Source organism: Scyliorhinus canicula, chromosome 8, assembly GCF_902713615.1.
Source record: "Scyliorhinus canicula chromosome 8, sScyCan1.1, whole genome shotgun sequence".
Classification (NCBI taxonomy): domain Eukaryota; kingdom Metazoa; phylum Chordata; class Chondrichthyes; order Carcharhiniformes; family Scyliorhinidae; genus Scyliorhinus; species Scyliorhinus canicula.
The window spans coordinates 147,080,548-147,099,889 of NC_052153.1; the positions used below are offsets into that span (position 1 = coordinate 147,080,548).

A 19,342-nucleotide genomic window follows, 5' to 3' on the forward strand; every position below is an offset into this window, starting at 1 on the left:
CCTCCCCGTGTGTGCGTGGGTTTCCTCCGGGTGCTCCGGTTTCCTCCCACAGTCCAAAGATGTGCAGGTTAGGTGGATTGGCCATGATAAATTGCCGTTAGTGTCCAAAATTGCCCTTAGTGTTGGGTGGGGTTACTGGGTTATGGGGATAGGGTGGAGGTGTTGACCTTGGGTAGGGTGCTCTTTCCAAGAGCCGGTGCAGACTCGATGGGCCGAATGGCCTCCTTCTGCACTGTAAATTCTATGATAATCTATGATTAAACTAGGACAAAGGTTCGGCACAACATCGTGGGCCGAAGGGCCTGTTCTGTGCTGTATTTTTCTATGTTCTATATGGCTTCTCAACAGTATCTGGCTGTCATTGACTGGGAGACCTTTCAGGAGTGGCTGCAGAGTGTGACCACCATTTGCTCTCACCCAGGAAAGGGAGCGAGTCAGAGCAATGGCAAATTATATAAATTAAGTTGGGCATTAAGAGTTTGTGATTTTTGCTCCATTTGCCTAGCCTGTGTGCCATGTGTTTTGTTTGACAAATCTTATTCCATTTGCCACAATGAATTGACTGACTGGTGACATCCTTCCCAAGAGTTCCTCTCAGTCCTCTTTCCCCGCCCAGGTTAACTTTGTCACTTGATGGCAGTGCAGTAGCGACAGTGTTAACTTTGCTCCTTCCTCTTCTCAGCACTTGCACCAGAAGCTGCCAGTGAGATAACAGTGACTGCGGACTGAAGTTCGCTGCAGAGTGGAGGACTTTCTTCAAGCGTAAGTAACACTTGCACTGACAGCTTGCTGCTCTGTAAATCACCAATGATCACTTTTGAACTGCATTCCTTTGCTTTTCTCCGGCAGACCAAAGTGTCCCGGCTTGAACGGAACGTTTTATGAGGATTGTGTTTCATTCTCTATCTCTCCCCCACCCCCTCAGCAATTTGTATTATGTAGCGTTTGCATAACATGTTTATCTCAATTTGGTTTAATTCTGAAATCTTCCGTTTCGTGACAATGCGCTGATAATGCGTGTTGTCGAAAATCAAATTGGACGTTGAACAAGAGTTGTTTACTCAGTTGTTGAAAAATAAAGCCCTTTAATCTGGGCATCAGACCAGGCGAATGGCGTCCCTTTGAGTCCACCCACTGATACTGCCGCTTCCCAGAGACTGGGACACCAAACTATTTCACTGACATTTAAGGAAACTCTCGTCAGTGTGGTGATTAATCTCACCGGGTTCCCTCCAGTTGAACAAGGCGTAATAACTTGGGCTCGATACTGACACAGTAAACACCACGTGATGGGGGATGGGGAGAGGTCTAGCGAGTTGCAGCAGCATTTGCAAACCGGGTTGATACAGATCCGACCACCCCTTGCTTCCCTGGACTAAATTGCTGTACTTAATCGCATTGTAGTATAGAGTCCTAGTATAATAGTGTATTGTAGTATAAAGGATTAATGTTAACAGTGTGGCCTCAAACAACTTGCGTCCAGGACCACAACTATCACATACCAGATCAAAGAGACCATAAGACCATAAGACATAGGAGTGGAAGTAAGGCCATTCGGCCCATCGAGTCCCTTCCGCCATTCAATCATGGCTGATGGGCATTTTAACTCCACCTCCCAGCATTCTCCCCAGAGAAAGAGAATCAAATGTATAAATTGTTACCTCTACTGGGTCCCATGAAGAGGTTTGTGTTTTATATGGGTGAACATTAAATATGTATTGACAACATATGACCGGCTGGGTCACTGTCTGTGCGGAGTCTGCACGTCCTCCCCGTGTGTGCGTGGGTTTCCTCCGGGTGCTCCGGTTTCCTCCCACAGTCCAAAGATGTGTGGGTTAGGTGGATTGGCCATGCTAAATTGCCCGTAGTGTCCTAAAAAAGTAAGGTTAAGGGGGAGGTGGGGTTGTTGGGTTACGGGTATAGGGTGGATACGTGGGTTTGAATAGGGTGATCATTGCTCGGCACAACATCGAGGGCCGAAGGGCCTGTTCTGTGCTGTACTGTTCTATGTTCTATAACTATACACATAAGGTGTCGCCATGCTTGCTTCTGTACAGGTCCCTCTGTTCAGTCCACAACTGACTCTTGTCACAGGTCATATCCCAAAAGAATTAGGTGAATTGGACATTCTGAATTCTGCCTCTGTGTACCCGAACAGGCACCAGAGTGCAGCGACTAGGGACTTTCACAGGAACTTCATTGTAGTGTTAATGTAAGCCTACTTATGACATCAATACAGATTATTATGTGTCTCTTTACATCACACTGTGGATGGTACTTTTTCCCAGTCCCAGAAGGTGCTTTATTCATTGGAATGCTTGAGAGATCCTGAGGAGGGTTTATTGATCCCGTCTTGGTCTCGGCCTTCTCAAGCAACGTAGATGGTGCCCCCCTGCAATTCCTCCATAATTCTGGACATTACTTCCTTGTGATTTAAGTTGTTTAATATTTAGTGTTATCTTTTCTCCTGCAAGGGCATGTAAGATGTGAGCACGAGGGCGAGTGTCGACTGTTATTCTGTTCTAGTAAAAATCATATTGAGCAGATTATTTGAAATGTGTTCTGTGCAGTTTCATGCCTTTTGTCATTGTGTTGTAATACTTGTGGTTATGGGAGTTGAATGCTTTTTTGACACACTGCTTACCTTATACGAACATGAGTGAGGCCAGGTCGGGGTGATGGGTGGATGGTGGGGTGGAGGTTTGGATGATAGGGTTAGTTAAGTCGTCACTAAGGTTGAGGCTCACGCCTTGGTTCGAGCTAACTCAGGTTTTTATTTGTTTTTTTGTTATTTTGAATTGAAGAATCTACGCTATTCTCCTTCGATGGTCTGGGCAGATTATGTAACCTGGGGAGGATTGAGTTCCTACTGGCTCTTTCATGAGGTTGGATGTTTTCCTCTGGGTCTTTTTTTTCTCCGAGCTATTAGGATGGGAGGGTATGAGTGGTGGCACATGGTGAGGTGGTTTTGGTTAATCCTTGGCTGGTCTATTGAAGAGGGAGATTGGTCTCTGTATCCTTCCTGACAGTGCTGGGTGATGGTTGATATCTTTTGTTATTTACTTTGGGTTTTCTCTGTTTTTTTTCCCCTCCTCTCTTCATCTGGGTGAGTAGGTTATACCGAGGAGGTGGGAATCCCCCCCCCCCCCCCGCCCCTCGTACTACCCGCAGGACCAGTTAGAGTTGGTGTAATCATCCTTTTCTTTTCTTCAGTATACATGGGGTCGGTGCACTGCCCTGGATGGGCTTGGAGAGGTGCAAGTCTGGCTGGATTGTGAGTGTTGGGGTGTACTGGAGATATCAATTCTTGTCTGTTGTGAGGTGCTGGGCTAGGTCAAGTCCGGTCCTGTGGCTGGTATCCTGTTAATCCTGAACTTTGGGATGTCCCTTCTGGAAGGCACATATTTGGGACGTGCTGAGAGGCTGGGTATTGCATCTGGCCTCAGGTTGAGATGAGTCCTGTATTTTGGTTAACACCCAACTCTAGCTGGCCCTGCGGGTAGGGTGGATGAGCAGCTAGTTCTCTTCCTCATTAATAGGTGATTGGCAGTGCCAGGGAAAAATGAAACCAAGAAGCATAGTATGGTTACTTCCTGATGTGGTACTTCTACTTAGACCATAAGACATAGGAGTGGAAGTAAGGCCATTCGGCCCATCGAGTCCACTCCGCCATTCAATCATGGCTGATGGGCATTTCAACTCCACCTACCAGCATTCTCCCCGTAGCCCTTAATTCCTCGCGACATCAAGAATTTATCTATCTCTGCCTTGAAGCCATTTAGCGTCCCGGCCTCCACTGCACTCCGCGGCAATGAATTCCACAGGCCCACCACTCTCTGGCTGAAGAAATGTCTCCGCATTTCTGTTCTGAATTTACCCCCTCTAATTCTAAGGCTGTGCCCACGGGTCCTCGTCTCCTCGCCTAACGGAAACAGTTTCTTTGCATCCACCCTTTCTAAGCCATGTATTATCTTGTAAGTTTCTATTAGATCTCCCCTTAACCTTCTAAACTCCAATGAATACAATCCCAGGATCCTCAGCCGTTCATCATATGTTAGACCCGCCATTCCAGGGATCATCCGTGTGAATCTCCGCTGGACATGCTCCAGTGCCAGTATGTCCTTCCTGAGATGTGGGGCCCAAAACTGGACACAGTACTCCAAATGGGGCCTAACCAGAGCCTTATAAAGGCTCAGTAGCACATCGCTGCTTTTATATTCCAACCCTCTTGAGATAAATGACAACATCGCATTCGCTTTCTTAATCACAGATTCAACCTGCATGTTTACCTTTAGGGAATCCTCGACTAGCACTCCCAGATCCCTTTGTACTTTGGCATTATGGATTTTCTCACCGTTTAGAAAGTAGTCTATGCTTGGATTCTTTTTTCCAAAGTGCAAGACCTCACATTTTCTCACGTTGAATTGCATCAGCCATTTCCTGCACCACTCTCCCAAACTGTCTAGATCCTTCTGCAGCCTCCCCACTTCCTCAGCACTACCTGCCTGACCACCTAACTTCGTATCATCGGCAAACTTCGCTAGAATGCCCCCAGTCCCTTCATCCAGATCATTAATATATATGGTGAACAGCTGCGGCCCCAACACTGAACCCTGTGGGACACCGCTGGTCACCGGCTGCCATTCCGAAAAAGAACCTTTTATCCCAACTCTCTGCCTTCCGTCAGACAGCCAATCCTCAACCCATGCCAGTAGCTCACCTCGAACACCATGGGCCCTCACCTTACTCAGCAGCCTCCTGTGTGGCACCTTATCAAAGGCCTTTTGAAAATCCAGATAGACCACATCCACTGGGTTTCCCTGGTCTAACCTACTTGTCACCTCCTCAAAGAATTCTAACAGGTTCGTCAGGCACGGCCTCCCCTTACTAAATCCATGTTGACTTGTTCTAATCCGACCCTGCTCTTCCAAGAATTTAGAAATCTCATCCTTAACGATCGATTCTAGAATTTTACCAACAACCGAGGTTAGGCTAATTGGCCTATAATTTTCCATCTTTTGTCTTGATCCTTTCTTGAACAAGGGGGTTACAACAGCGATCTTCCAATCGTCCGGGACTTTTCCTGACTCCAGTGATTTTTGAAAGATCTCAACCAACGCTTCCGCTATTTCTTCAGCCACCTCCCTCAGAACTCTAGGGTGTAGCCCATCGGGGCCAGGAGATTTGTCAATTTTAAGACCTTTTAGCTATTTTAGCACCATCTCTTTTGTAATGGCAACCATACTCAACTCAGCCCCCTGACCTTTCATGGGTCCTTGAGATCCTCTGGCTGTGTGGGTGCTGTGGCTTTACATCACTTGGTTGCAGAAGAGCAACTGCTCAGTGATTGTTGCTCCTGCCTGTGAGGTCATCTGGCTCCACAATGCTGACATAATTGTGCACCCTCTTGTGGTCTGTTTGGGTATTACGTTCTCTGGTTTGTAATCTCTATTAGTCTTTGATTCATGCTCTGTATAATGGCTGCTTTCGACACATTAAATAGATTGATGTTGTTGGTGGATTTCAGACTGTCTGATTATTTGGATGGCCATTTCTAGAGTTGATCTTTCTTGGCTTGTAGTATGTCAGCAACTGCAACAACAATTCTGGCCCTTATGAATTCTGACTTGGAGCCAATCTGTGTAATTAGTTTGGGCTGTTGGCTACGTTTGTTGAACTTTACCCTCTCACATTTTGCTCCTTAGATTAAAATACCTAGTGAATTATTTTAGAACTGCATCAAATTTTATCTGAAGATTTGTTTATTCTGTGCCGTGCAATAATATTATCGGTAATCGGACCTACTGAATAAAATTGTGTATTGACTTGACTTTTTATCTAATCCTGAAGCTATCATGTATCTTCAGAATCCTTTTTGCCAAAGTTTCTAATTTTGGGTGCGATGACCGTAAGACAAGCAGCTTGCTGCAGTGCAGCGTGGCCGATAGAAGTCGGGAGACCCCACTCCCGGGATCTATGTGGTGCTCAATGTCTCGAGAGATCCAACGCGATCTCGCTGGATGTGCGATGTAAATCCCACCCATTGTGGGTAGGACCACTTTTTAGCAAATCTGTATAGCGAGACAACTAGTCTCACTTTAATGTGCAGATTCCCAAGGTACCCGAGGCATGAGATCTATCTTCTTCGCCTCCGAGACTTCTGGCAAGCGCCATTCAATACTGATCTCCGCTGGGAAGGCAGTGGGGTAGTTGTATTGTCACTGGCTCAATGTGCTCGCTATGGGACTTTGTTCCCATTTAGTTAAATCCCACCCTTTGTGTTTGGTCTGGCACTTGGATCATCCAAATTGGTCTGGTAATGTTGATTTTTGTGTCCATGTTTGCTTTAAAGTTCAGGTAAACACAGCTTCAAATGCTGTCCAGGTTTTAAAGATGAAGCTGTAGAAACCATTTTTTCTTACAAGCTTGGCCGGCATGTGGTATGGCAGCAATTCTGACTGGGGCCGGTTGTGGTCGTGGTGCTTGTCGGGACTGAAGCTTTTCAAAATAGTCCTGACTTCAACCTGAATTTTTTGCTCGTGCTTGCTCGGTCCTCTGACTCATCACTCTGTGGCCATTCACCATGTCCCTCCACGAGATTTTGTGGAGTCCTCAGATGCACAGTGGGGTTTCTTCCTTCAGCTTCCAATTCTGCAATGGCGTTTATTTCAGGCAATCCCTCTCTGTGTCTTCACTTCAGATGCTTTCAGTCAGGTCAGAATGCTGCTCCTTTAATTTTCCAACTTTAGAATTTCTACTCCAGCTTCTGAGGTTCTGGGTTTTTCCAATAACTGACGACATGTTGTATGTTCAGTCGGGCTCACAAAGTAGTCGAGACTTGTATGGATGAACCGTAACTGTTTATTGATGATGCTTAACTCGGTACATTTTTTTCTTTTTTCATGAGACGTGGGCATGTCTGGCAAGTGCCAGCACTTGTTGCCCATTCCTAATTGCCTAAGAACTGAGTTGCTTGCTAAGGCCATTGTAGAGGGCAATTAAAAGTCAACCACATTCCTTTGGGACTGAGGTCATATGTAGGCCAGGCCAGGTAAGGGTGGCAGATTTCCTTCCCTAAAGGGGGAGGCAGTGGTGTAGTGGTATTGTCACTGGACCAGTACTCCAGAGACCCAGAGTCATGCTCTGGGGACACAGCTCCGAATTCCACCATGGCAGATGGTGAAATTTGGAATCAGTAAAAATCTGGAATTCAAAACCTAATGATTCGTGTGAATCCATTGTCAATTGTTGTAAAAAAAAACATCTGGTTCACTAATGTCCTTTAGGGAAGGAAATCTGCCACCCTTGTCTGGTGTGGCCTACAGTTGACTCCAGGCCTCCGAACTGCCCTCAGAAATGGCCCAGTGTTATAACCTGCCCGCATTGGGCAGCACGGTAGCATTGTGGATAGCACAATCGCTTCACAGCTCCAGGGTCCCAGGTTCGATTCCCGGCTTGGGTCACTGTCTGTGCGGAGTCTGCACATCCTCCCCGTGTGTGCGTGGGTTTCCTCCGGGTGCTCCGGTTTCCTCCCACGGTCCAAAGATATGCAGGTTAGGTGGATTGGCCATGATAAATTGCCTTAGTATCCAAAATTGCCCTTAGTGTTGGGTGGGGTTACTGGGTTATGGGGATAGGGTGGAGGTGTTGACCTTGGGTAGGGTGCTCTTTGCAAGAGCCGGTGCAGACTCGATGGGCCGAATGGCCTCCTTCTGCACTGTAAATTCTATGATAATCTTACTGGTTGGGGACAATTGGTTGCCCCATTAAATCTTGAGGCATATGAACTGCTCCAATGGGAGGGTGGGGGGGATATAATCGTTAACCTTTCAGCTGTATAAATAGAGCTGGCCAGTGTGGCACCGGCTAGAGAGAGAGAACCAGTAGTGAATGCTGGTGCTGTGTAAATATTGTTGGAAAAGAAAGTTATTTTCTGTTTGACTCTACAAACGCGTGCTGGACTCTTCGTGGCACAAAACCGAGCAAGCCAGTCAGTTCAAGGGGCAATTAGGAATGGGCAATAAATGCTGGCCCAACTAGCGATTCCCACATCTGAATGAAAAAAGGATGGGTTTTTAATGACAAGCAATGATGGTCACCAGCACCGAGTCTAACTTCGTAAGTGAGATTTATTAACGGAATTCAAATTCCACCAGCTTCCATGGTGGGCGGATTCTATTTAAATGCCAGCCTTTCTTTACTTTTCACACCCGTAGCATCCAATGTGACCCCGAGTTCAGCTTTTGATCTCATACCCTCTTTATTACTAAGATCGCCCAATTCCACTAATACCATTTTGCCTGTCTATACCCCTGATGCTGAAACTCTCATCCATGATTTTTGTTACCTCCAGACTCAATTACTCCAATGCTGCCCTCTTTGACCTCCCATCTGCATCCTCAATAAACTTGAGCTCATCAAAAACTCTGACTATATCCTAACTCCGATCAAGTCCCATTCACCCAACACACTGATGTTGGTTCCCAGCACACCAGTAGCTCTCTATCAAAATTATCTTCATAGTCATAGAATTAGTCATAGAATTTACAATGCAGAAGGAGGCCATTCGGCCCATCGAGTCTGCACCGGCTCTTGGAAAGAGCACCCTACCCAAGATCAACACCTCTACCGTATCCCCATAACCCAGTAGCCCCACCCAACACTAAGGGCAATTTTGGACATTTAAGGGCAATTTATCATGGCCAATCCACCTAACCTGCACATCTTTGGACTGTGGGAGGAAACCCACGAACACACGGGGAGGATGTGCAGACTCCGCACAGACAGTGACCCAAGCCGGAATCGAACCTGGGACCCTGGAGCTGTGAAGCATTTGTGCTATCCACAATGCTACCTTAGTTTGTCCATTTCTCTGTAATCTCCTCCAGCCCAGAAACCTCCCAAGAACTGTGCTTCTTTAATCTCTAGCCTTATGTGCATCCCTTTATGTGGCCATGCCTTCAGCTGCCTAGCCCCCGCCCCGGGTTTGGATGTTGTTTCCAGATCTATTTGTCCTGGTGAATCTGTTGTCTACATGTTAATTTTTGTCTGATTATACTCCAGTGAAGTGCATAGTGATGTTTTTATTATGTTGAAGATGCTGTATAAATTGTTGTTGTAATAGTACATGATTGCAGGTCAGCCAGATCCGGCATGATAGAACATAGAACATAGAACAGTACAGCACAGAACAGGCCCTTCGGCCCTGATCTAGAAACAAAAAAAACATCTTGCTTACCTCGAGCATTATTGTACAGCAGTGCATTGGAGTTTTATTTGAGTGAATGTACCGATTGAAAAATAATTGTCTTCCTCTGACCACACATCACAGAATATGCCAGAAAGTACAATATGAATGTGGGGGCTATCGAGGCTCAACTCTCAGCATGAAGGCAGTTTGGAGTCAATCTCACGCCAGTATCAGCTCAGCACTGGTGGCAAGTTAAATTATTTCAGCAGACGGTAATTGAAATTATTCAATTTAGTGTTTCATGTTATTTAATCGGGATGAGCTTTGCTCTGTATGGAAATAGGCTCCACAGATCAAGGGCAGTTCCCTGCCAGCTATTTATATGTTTATAAATTTGTAAACTAAATAAGCTAATTCCATTCCAGAAATAGCCAATAAGAAAGAAACAAAACAAGGCAAATAAGATATAAAAAGCCACCTAAGACACAGCAATGATAATCTAAGCGGTACCATCTCTGGCTCCTGACTGCTGCCTACACTGTCGCTCGCAATGATGTAAAGGCGATGGTAGCAAAAGCAGCCTATGTGAAAAATTACATTGTTTTGAAGAAGCTTGGTTGTCTGTGTTTAATTGTACCCACGGTCTGTGTTTAATTGTGCCCACGGTCTGTGTTTAATTGTGCCCACGGTCTGTGTTTAATTGTGCCCACGGTCTGTGTTTAATTGTGTCAACCAGTGGACGCGGAGAAGGCCTTTGGGTGGAGTGGAAATATTTGTGGGAGGGTCTGAGATGATTCGGGTTTGGGCAGGGCTTCATAGACTGGGTTTGGTTGCTGTACCAGGCACCGGTGGTGAGTGTGCGGACAAACTGGGTGAGCTCGGACTATTTTATATTTGATGAACCATCAATCGAACGCGAGACGAGTTGCTGTACAAAAGTTAGGCTTTAATAAGCTAGAAGTTAGCCCTGCGGTCGACTACAGTAAATGGACGACTGCCAGGCGTTCTGGGTATTTATACCTCACTCTGGAGGTGGGGTTAACTCAGCCTCTCGACCAATCGGGGAGCCGTCACATGACTGGTCTCAACCAATCGGTCGAGAGGCACATGACCGACCAGGGCCAATGGTAAGCCAGTGTTCTGCACCAATGGCAGACAGCTATGCAAATCATACCACCACAATATTGTACCGGGGTACGAGGCAAGGATGTCCCCTCTCCCCACTGTTGTTTGCCTTGGCTGTAGAGCCATTGACGATGGAGCTGAGGGCGTCAAAGGACTGCAAGGGGGTAGTCCGAGGTGGTTTGGAACACAGGTTCTCTCTATATGCAGACGACCTACTCCTATATATTTCTGACCCGATAGGGAGAATGGGGGAGATTATGCGGATCTTAGGGGAATTGGCCGGTCCTCGGGGTACAAATTGAATATGAGTAAAAGTGAGGTTTCTGTGATCCAAGCGAGGGGGGCAGGAGAGGAGACTGGAGGAGTTGACATTTAACATGTGGGCAGCACGGTAGCATTGTGGATAGCACAATCGCTTCACAGCTCCAGGGTCCCAGGTTCGATTCAGGCTTGGGTCACTTTCTGTGCGGAGTCTGCACATCCTCCCCGTGTGTGCGTGGGTTTCCTCCGGGTGCTCCGGTTTCCTCGTCCAAAGATGTGCAAGTTAGGTGGATTGGACATGATAAATTGCCCTTAGTGTCCAAAATTGCCCTTAGTGTTGGGTGGGGTTACTGGGTTATGGGGATAGCCGGTGCAGACTCGATGGGCTGAATGGCCTCCTTCTGCACTGTAAATTCTATGATCAAATTCTATGAACATGGTGGGAAGGAGTTTTCGGTACTTGGGTATTCAGGTGGCACAGAGATGGGAGCAGCTCCACAAATTAAATCTGGGCCGATTAGTGGAACAAATGAAGGAGGACTTCCGGAGGGGGACATGCTCCCGTTGTCACTGGCGGGGAGGGTACAGACTGTAAAGATGACAGTTCTCCCAAGATTTTTGTTTGTTTTTCAGTGTCTCTCTATTTTTATTCCAAAGGCCTTTTTTAAGTGGGTGAATAGGGTGATATCTGGGTCTGTGTGGCCAAGTAAAACCCCGCAAGTAAAGTAAGTGTTGCTGGAACGGAGCTGAGGGGAGGGAGAGCTGGCACAGCTGAACTTTAAGAACTACTACTGGGCGGCAAATATAGTCATGATTGGGAAGTGGATAATTGGGGAGGGGTGGGTGTGGGAGCGGGTGGAGGCGGCATCAGGTAAGGGCACAAGTTTGGGGGGCAATGGTAACGGCACCTCTGCCGTTCTCACCGGCCCGGTACTCCACAAGCCCAGTGGTAGTGGCGGCCCTGAGAGTTTGGGGACAATGGTGGAAGCATATGGGGGTAGAGGTAGCATCAAAGAACAAACAAAAGTACAGCGCAGGAACAGGCCTTTCGGCCCTCCAAGCCTGTGCTGACCATGCTGCCCGTCTAAACTAAAATCTTCTGCACTTCGGGGTCCGTATCCCTCTATTCCCATCCTATTCATGTATTTGTCAAGATGCCCCTTAAACGTCACTGTTATCCCTGCTTCCACCACCTCCTCCAGCAGCGAGTTCCAGGCACTCTCTGCCCTCTGTGTAAAAAAAACTTGCCTCGTACATCTCCTCTAAACCTTTCCCCTCGCACCTTTAACCTATGCCACCTAGTAATTGATCCCTCTACCCTGGGAAAAAGCCTCTGACTATCCACTCTGTCTATGCCCCTCATAATTTTGTAGACCTCTATCATGTCGCCCCTCAACCTCCGTTGTTCCAGTGAGAACAAACCAAGTTTATTCAACCTCTCCTCATAGCTAATGCCCTCCACACCTAATGCCCTCCACACCAGGCAACACCCTGGTAAATCTCTTCTGCACCCTCTCTAAAGCCTCCACATCCTTCTGGTAGTGTGGCGACCAGAATTGAACACTATACTCCCAAGTGTGGCCTAACTAAGGTTCTATACAGCTGCACTATGACTTGCCAATTCTTATACTCAATGCCCTGGCAAATGAAGGCAAGCATGCCGTATGTCTTCTTGACTACCTTCTCCATCTGTGTTGCCCCTTACAGTGTGGACCTGTACACGTGGATCTCGCTGACTGTCAATACTCTTGAGGGTTCTACCATTCACTGTATATTTCCTACCTGCATTAGACCTTCCAAAATACATTACCTCACATTTGTCCGGATTAAACTCCATCTGCCTCTCTCCGCCCAAGTCTCCAAACGATCTAAATCCTGCTGTAACCTCTGACAGTCCTCATCGCTAACCGCAATTGCACCAACCTTTGTGTCATCTGCAAACTTACTAATCCGACCAGTTACAATTTCCTCCAAATCATTTGTACAAACTACGAACAGCAAAGGTCCCAGCACTGATCCCTGCGGAACACCACTAGTCACAGCCCTCCAATCAGAAAAGCGCCCTTCCATTGCTACTCTCTCCTAGCCAGTTCTGTATCCATCTTGCCAGCTCACACCTGATCCTGTGTGATTTCACCTTTTGTACTAGTGAATGTTGGATGTGGGCTCCAATCTGTGGTAACCACCGGTTTGTGCTGAGGAAGATGGATGGGGGGTTTTGGAGGTGGCAGAGTGCGGGTATTGAGAGGCTGGGGGATCTGTTTATTGATGGGAGCTTTCCCAGTCTGGAGGATCTGGATGTGAAGTTTAAATTGCCAGGAGGGAATGGACTCCAATATCTCCAGGTAAGAGATTTTGTGCGAACGCAGGTTTTTACCTTTCCGTTCCTTCCGCCACAGGGGACACAGGACAAGGTAGTTTCTAGAACGGGGAGTGGGAGAGGGGAAGGTATAGGAAATTTACAAAGAACTTGTGGAGTGGGAGGAAACCAGGTAGGGGAGACAAAATGTAAATGGGAAGAAAAGCTGGGAAAGGAGTTGGAGGTGGATCTGTGGGAGGATGCCCTGGGCAGAGTCAATATGTCCTGATACAATTCAAGGTGGTTCACCGGGAACACATGACGGTGGCCCGGATGAGCAGGTTTTTTGGGGTAGAGGACATGTGCAGGCAATATGCAGGAGGGCCCGCAAATCATGTCCATATGTTTTGGGCATGCCCGAAGCACAGGGGATTCTGGCAGGGTTTTGCAGATGTCATGTCCAGGGTGTTAAAGGTCAGGGTGGCTCAGAGTCCAGAGGTGGCAATTTTTGGAATGTCGGAAGACCCGGGGGCAAGAGAGGCTGATGTTTTGGCCTATGCCTCCTTGGTAGCCCGGAGACTAATCTTACCAGCCTGGAGAGACTCAGAGTCCCCGAAAGCAGGGGTATGGATTAGTGACATGGCTCAGTTTCTCAGGCTTGGGAAAATCAAGTTCGCCCTGAGAGGTTCAGCATTAGGGTTCGTTCGGAGTGGCAGCCATTTATCGACTTCTTCAGAGAAAATTGAACCATCAGCCGATTCAATAAACGGGGGGTGGGGGGCAGTTAGGGAACTAGGGGGGAGGGAGTTAGACTGTGTCGGTCTAGCTTAGGCGAGAACTGTGGGAGATGGAGGAGTGTGTTATGTGTTGAACTATGTTTATATCTGTACTTGTGACTTTTGTTATTATAAAATGCCTTAATGAAATGTTTAAAAATAAAAATAAATTGTGTCAACCAGGATCCTTTGCTGCCACAAGTATACGGCACATCACTTCTAGGTCAAGTGACCATTTTACAGGATAACTAATATTGGAGAGGAATGACATAATTTGATAGAAATAGGATTAATCTGGGGTGTTTGGTGAAACATATTGTTCTGTGATTTAACTGCCTTCACACAACAGCTGCAGCATCAATGTAAAATGATTTTCTTTCCTGTGAATTTGCCTAAAAATACTTCCAGTTTCTTTAATATCTAAAGTTAAAAGAGTTAATTATGAGAAATGACTAACATAACTCCATCCTGTGAACAAATAAAAAAAACATTTTATTCCAGAAACAATACCGGCAGACCATGTATGTGCATGGTGATGGCATTGATGCATGTGCTGGGGTCACGAGCAGGCTGGGACAGCCGAGTGACATCATCACTATATTTCTGCACATGTGCAGATGGGTCTCAGTGGCCATCTTGTGTTGGTAGGGAACACACTGAATTATTATTTATATTGTATATTATGGCCTCAAGTAACAGAAAGCAGTCCATGATCTACAACCATTGGCACGTCACTGCAGTAGGAAGACATGTATTCAATATTTAAGAAAGTATTTAAGAATGAGTGTTATTAAAGTATGAACAATGAACAGTGTTACAATCCCAGTTGATATTATAACTGGGTGGGAAGGTCCCAGTCTGGACTCCTGGCTCAAAAGACCATAACTGTATTAGCCTGCACGGACACATGGGGCTGGGTTTATTGTTTTTCCCCATGTACCTTGAGGAGTATGAGCTCCCCCTGCTAACTATGGGGCTGATACCATGTTGTATATAAGGTTGGTCAGATAGGATTCGACCAACAGAGAGAGAGGACCCGGTGAGTTTCAACCGGGCCCCTTTGTAAATGGTACATATTATAAATACACGTCTTCTTTGTGTTACTCGTCCAACTCCCTTTGCCTTTATTAAAGTAACGTTTACTTATTTTTAGAAAACATGGATGAACAGAATCTCAGGACTGCCAATTAGCTTTCAACAAAAAAAAAAAATGTAAACATGAAAAGTTTGACTTTGTACAATACCCCTACACTTCCACTTACTTTTACAAATGCACACAGATGTTCAGGGTAGCAGAGGATACAAAATATATCTTGTACTATGATGTTCTCTGTAAACTGTGGGCAGACAACACCCCACTTTGAAATCATGTGGTAGGTGTCACCAAATTAGACTTTGGTGGATTTCTACTCAAATTAGATGATTAGAACATAGAACATAGAAAAATACGGCACAGAACAGGCCCTTCGGCCCACAATGTTGAACTTTTGTCCTAGATTAAGAACAAATTAATCTACACCCCATTCTACCGTAATCCATGTAGCTATCCAATAGCCGCTTCAAGGTGCTGAATGGTTCCGACTCAACTACTTCCACAGGAGTGCATTCCATGCCCCCACTACCCTCTGGGTAAAGAACCTTCTATCCCGCCCTATATCTTCCCCCATTCACCTTAAATTTATGTCCCCTTGTAATGGTTTGTTCCACCCGGGGGAAAAGTCTCTGACTGTCTACTCTATCTATTCCCCTAATCATCTTATAAACCTCTATCAAGTCGCCCCTCATCCTTCTCCATTCTAATGAGAAAAGGCCTAGCACCCTCAACCTTTCCTCGTAAGACCTACTCTCCATTCCAGGCAACATCCTGGTAAATCTCCTTTGCACCTTTTCCAAAGCTTCCACATCCTTCCTAAAATGAGGCGACCAGAACTGCACACAGTGCTCCAAATGTGGCATTACTAAAGTTTTGTAAAGCTGCATCATCACCTCATGGCTCTTAAATTCAATCCCCCTGCTAATGAACGCTAGCACACCATAGGCCTTCTTCACAGCTCCATCCACTTGATTGGCAACTTTCAAAGATCTATGAACATAGACCCCAAGATCTCTCTGCTTCTCCACATTGCCAAGAACCCTACCGTTAACCCTGTATTCAGCATTCATATTTGTCCTTCCAAAATGGACAACCTCACACTTATCAGAGTTAAACTCCATCTGCCACTTCTCAGCCCAGCTCTGCATCCTATCTATGTCTCTTTGCAGACGACAACAGCCCTCCTCGCTATCCACAACTCCACCAATCTTCGTATCATCTGCAAATTTACTGACGCACCCTTCAACTCCCTCATCCAAGTCATTAATGAAAATCACAAACAGCAGAGGATTCAGATCTGATCCCTGCGGTACGCCACTGGTAACTGGGCTCCAGGCTGAATATGTGCCATCCACCACCACACTCTGACTTTTATTGGTTAGCCAGTTTGTTATCCAACTGGCCAAATTTCCCACGATCCCATGCCTCCTTACTTTTTGCAGAAGCCTACCATGGGGAACCTTTTCAAATGCCTTACTAAAATCCATGTACACTACATCCACGTGCTTGATCACCTCCTCAAAGAATTCAATAAGACCTGACCTACCCCTCACAAATCTGTGCTGACTATCCCTAATCAAGCAGTGTCTTTCCAGATGCTCAGAAATCCTATCCATCAGTACCCTTTCCATTACTTTGCCTACCGCTGAAGTAAGACTAACTGGCCTGGAATTCCCAAGGTTATCCCTATTCCCTTTTTTGAACAGGGGCACGACATTCACCACTATCCAATCCCCTGGTACCACCCCTGTTGTCAATGAGGACGAAAAGATCATTGCCAATGGCTCTGCAATTTCATCTCTTGCTTCCCATAGAATCCTTGGATATATCCCGTCAGGCCCGGAGGACTTGTCTATCCTCAAGTTTTTCAAAATGTCCAACACATCTTCCTTCCTAACAAGTATCTCCTCGAGCTTACCAGTCTGTTTCACACTGTCCTCTCCAACAATATGGCCTCTCTCATTCGTAAATACTGAAGGAAAGTACTCGTTCAAAACCTCTCCTATCTTCTGACTCAATACACAATTTCCCGCTACTTACTGTCCTTGATCGGACCTACCCTCACTCTAGTCATTCTCATATTTCTCACATATGTGTAAAAGGCCTTGGGGTTTCCTTGATCCTACTCACCAAAGATTTTTCATGCCCTCTCTTAGCTCTCCTAATCCCTTTCTTCAGTTCCCTCCTGGCTATCTTGTATCCCTCCAGCGCCCTGTCTGAACCTTGTTTCCTCAGCCTTACATAAGTATCCTTCTTCCTCTTAACAAGACATTCAACCTTTCTTGTCAACCATGGTTCCCTCACTCGACCATCTCTTCCCTGCCTGACAGGGACATACATATCAAGGACATGTAGTATCTGTTCCTTGAACAAGTTCCACATTTCAATTGACAGCCTATGTTCCCAACTTATGCACTTCAGTTCTTGTCTGACAGCATTGTATTTCCCCTTCCCCCAGTTGTAAACCTTGCCCGGTTGCAAGCACCTATCCCTCTCCATGATCAAAGTGAAAGTCACAGAATTGTGGTCACTATCTCCAAAATGCTCCCCCACAAACAAATCTATCACTTGCCTTGGTTCATTACCAAGTACCAAATCCAATATGGCCTCCCCTCTGGTCGGACAATCTACATACTGTGTTAGAAAAGCTTCTGGGATAAACTGCACAAACACCACCCCATCCAAAATATTTGATCTAAAGAGTTTCCACTCAATATTTGGGAAGTTGAAGTCACCCATGACTACTGCCCTGTGACTTCTGCACCTTTCCAAAATCTGTTTCTCCACATTTCTGCTGCTATTGGGGGGCCTATAGAAAACTCCCAACAAGGTGCCTGCTCCTTTCCTATTTCTGACTTCAACCCATACTACCTCAGTAGGCAGATCCTCCTCGAACTGCCTTTCTGCAGCTGTTATACGATCTCTAATTAACAATGCAACCCCTCACCTCTTTTACCATCCTCCCTAATCTTATTGAAACTTTTATAACCAGGAACCTCCAACAACCATTTCTGCCCTTCTTCTATCCAAGTTTCCGTGATGGCCACCACATCGTAGTCCCAAGTACTGATCCATGCCTTAAGTTCACCCACCTTATTCCTGATGCGTCTTGCGTTGAAGTATACACACTTCAACCCATCTCCGTGCATGCAAATACTCTCCTTTGTCAGTGTTACCTTCCCCACTGCCTCACTACATGCTTTGGCGTCCTGAATATCGGCTACCTTAGTTGCTGGACTACAAATCCGGTTCCCATTCCCCTGCCAAATTAGTTTAAACCCTCCTGAAGAGTACTAGAATACCTCCCTCCCAAGATATTGGTGCCCCTCTGGTTCAGATGCAACCCGTCCTTGTACAGGTCCCACCTCCCCCAGAATGCGCTCCAATTATCCAAATACCTGATGCCCTCCCTCCTACACCATTCCTGCAACCACATGTTCAACTGCACTCTCTCCCTATTCCTCGCCTCGCTATCACGTGGCACTGGCAACAAACCAGAGATGACAAGTCTGTCTGTCGTGGCTTTTAACTTCCAGCCTAACTCCCTAACCTCATGTATTACATCCACACTCCTTTTCCTACCTATGTCGTTGGTACCAATGTGCACCACGACTTCTGGCTGCTCACCCACCCCCTTAAGGATCCTGAAGACACGATCCGAGACATCATGGACCCTGACACCCGGGAGGCAACAAACCATCCGAGAGTCTCGCCCGTGCCCACAGAACCGCCTGTCTGTACCTCTAACTATTGAGTCCCCTATAACTAGCGCTCTCCTAATCTCCCCATTTCCCTTCTGAGCCCTAGAGCCGGACCTCGCGGCAGATACCCGGTCACTGTAGCCTACCCCTGCTTGGTAATTCCCCCCCCCCAACAGTATCCAAAGCGGTATACTTGTTGTTGAGAGGAACAGCCACAGGGGATCCCTGCACTGACTGCTTCCTCCTCTTCCCACCTCTAACTGTTACCCAACTACGTTTGTTCTCAGGTGTAACTTATGTCCCTGCAGCTTCTATCTATCACCCCCTCAGCTTCCCGAATGATCCTCCGTTCATCCAGCTCCAGTTCCAGTTACCTAACACGGTCTGTGAGGAACTGGAAATGGCTCCATACTTCATCTGGCGTTTCAAAGTAGAAGTGCCGTACCTCATGTGTGACCCACAGGCGGGCTGGGAACAGCATCCCGAACTTCACCCCCTTCTTAAAGAGGGTAATTTTTGCCCGATTGAACCCAGCTCGCCTCTGGCCAAATCCGCTACCACGTCCTGATAAATGTGCAACTCACAGTTCTCCCACTTGCTGCTCCGTTCTTTCTTGGCCCACCGCAAAACGTGTTCCTTGTCCATGAAACGGTGAAAACATACCACCATGGCCCTCGGCAGCTCGTTCGCTCTGGGCTTCCTCGCGAGGGCTCTGTGCGCTCTGTCTAATTACAGAGGCCGAGGGAACGCCCCAGCCCCCATCAACTTCTCCAACATGTCCGTCGCATCGGCCCTCGCCTCCGATCCCTCGCTGCCTTCAGGGAGGCCAACAATTCTGAGATTCTGCCTCCTGGGCCTATTCTCCAGGTCCTCCAGCTTCTCCTGTATTCTTTTCTG

General features: G+C 46.7%; 1 protein-coding gene across 2 annotated transcripts in view; it reads left to right on the forward strand.

Moving 5' to 3' along the window:
• The first annotated feature begins 682 nt into the window (after positions 1-682).
• The window catches only part of LOC119970555 (xanthine dehydrogenase/oxidase-like), a 225,224-nt gene continuing 206,564 nt past the window's right edge, over positions 683-19,342 (forward strand). Inside the window, exons 1-2 of one of the 2 annotated variants that reach the window (XM_038805371.1) lie at positions 683-762; positions 9,332-9,462. The gene's annotated coding sequence lies outside the window, so the exon portion shown is untranslated. The remainder of the gene's footprint in view (positions 763-9,331; positions 9,463-19,342) is intronic. The other variant, XM_038805370.1, reaches the window with a different exon arrangement.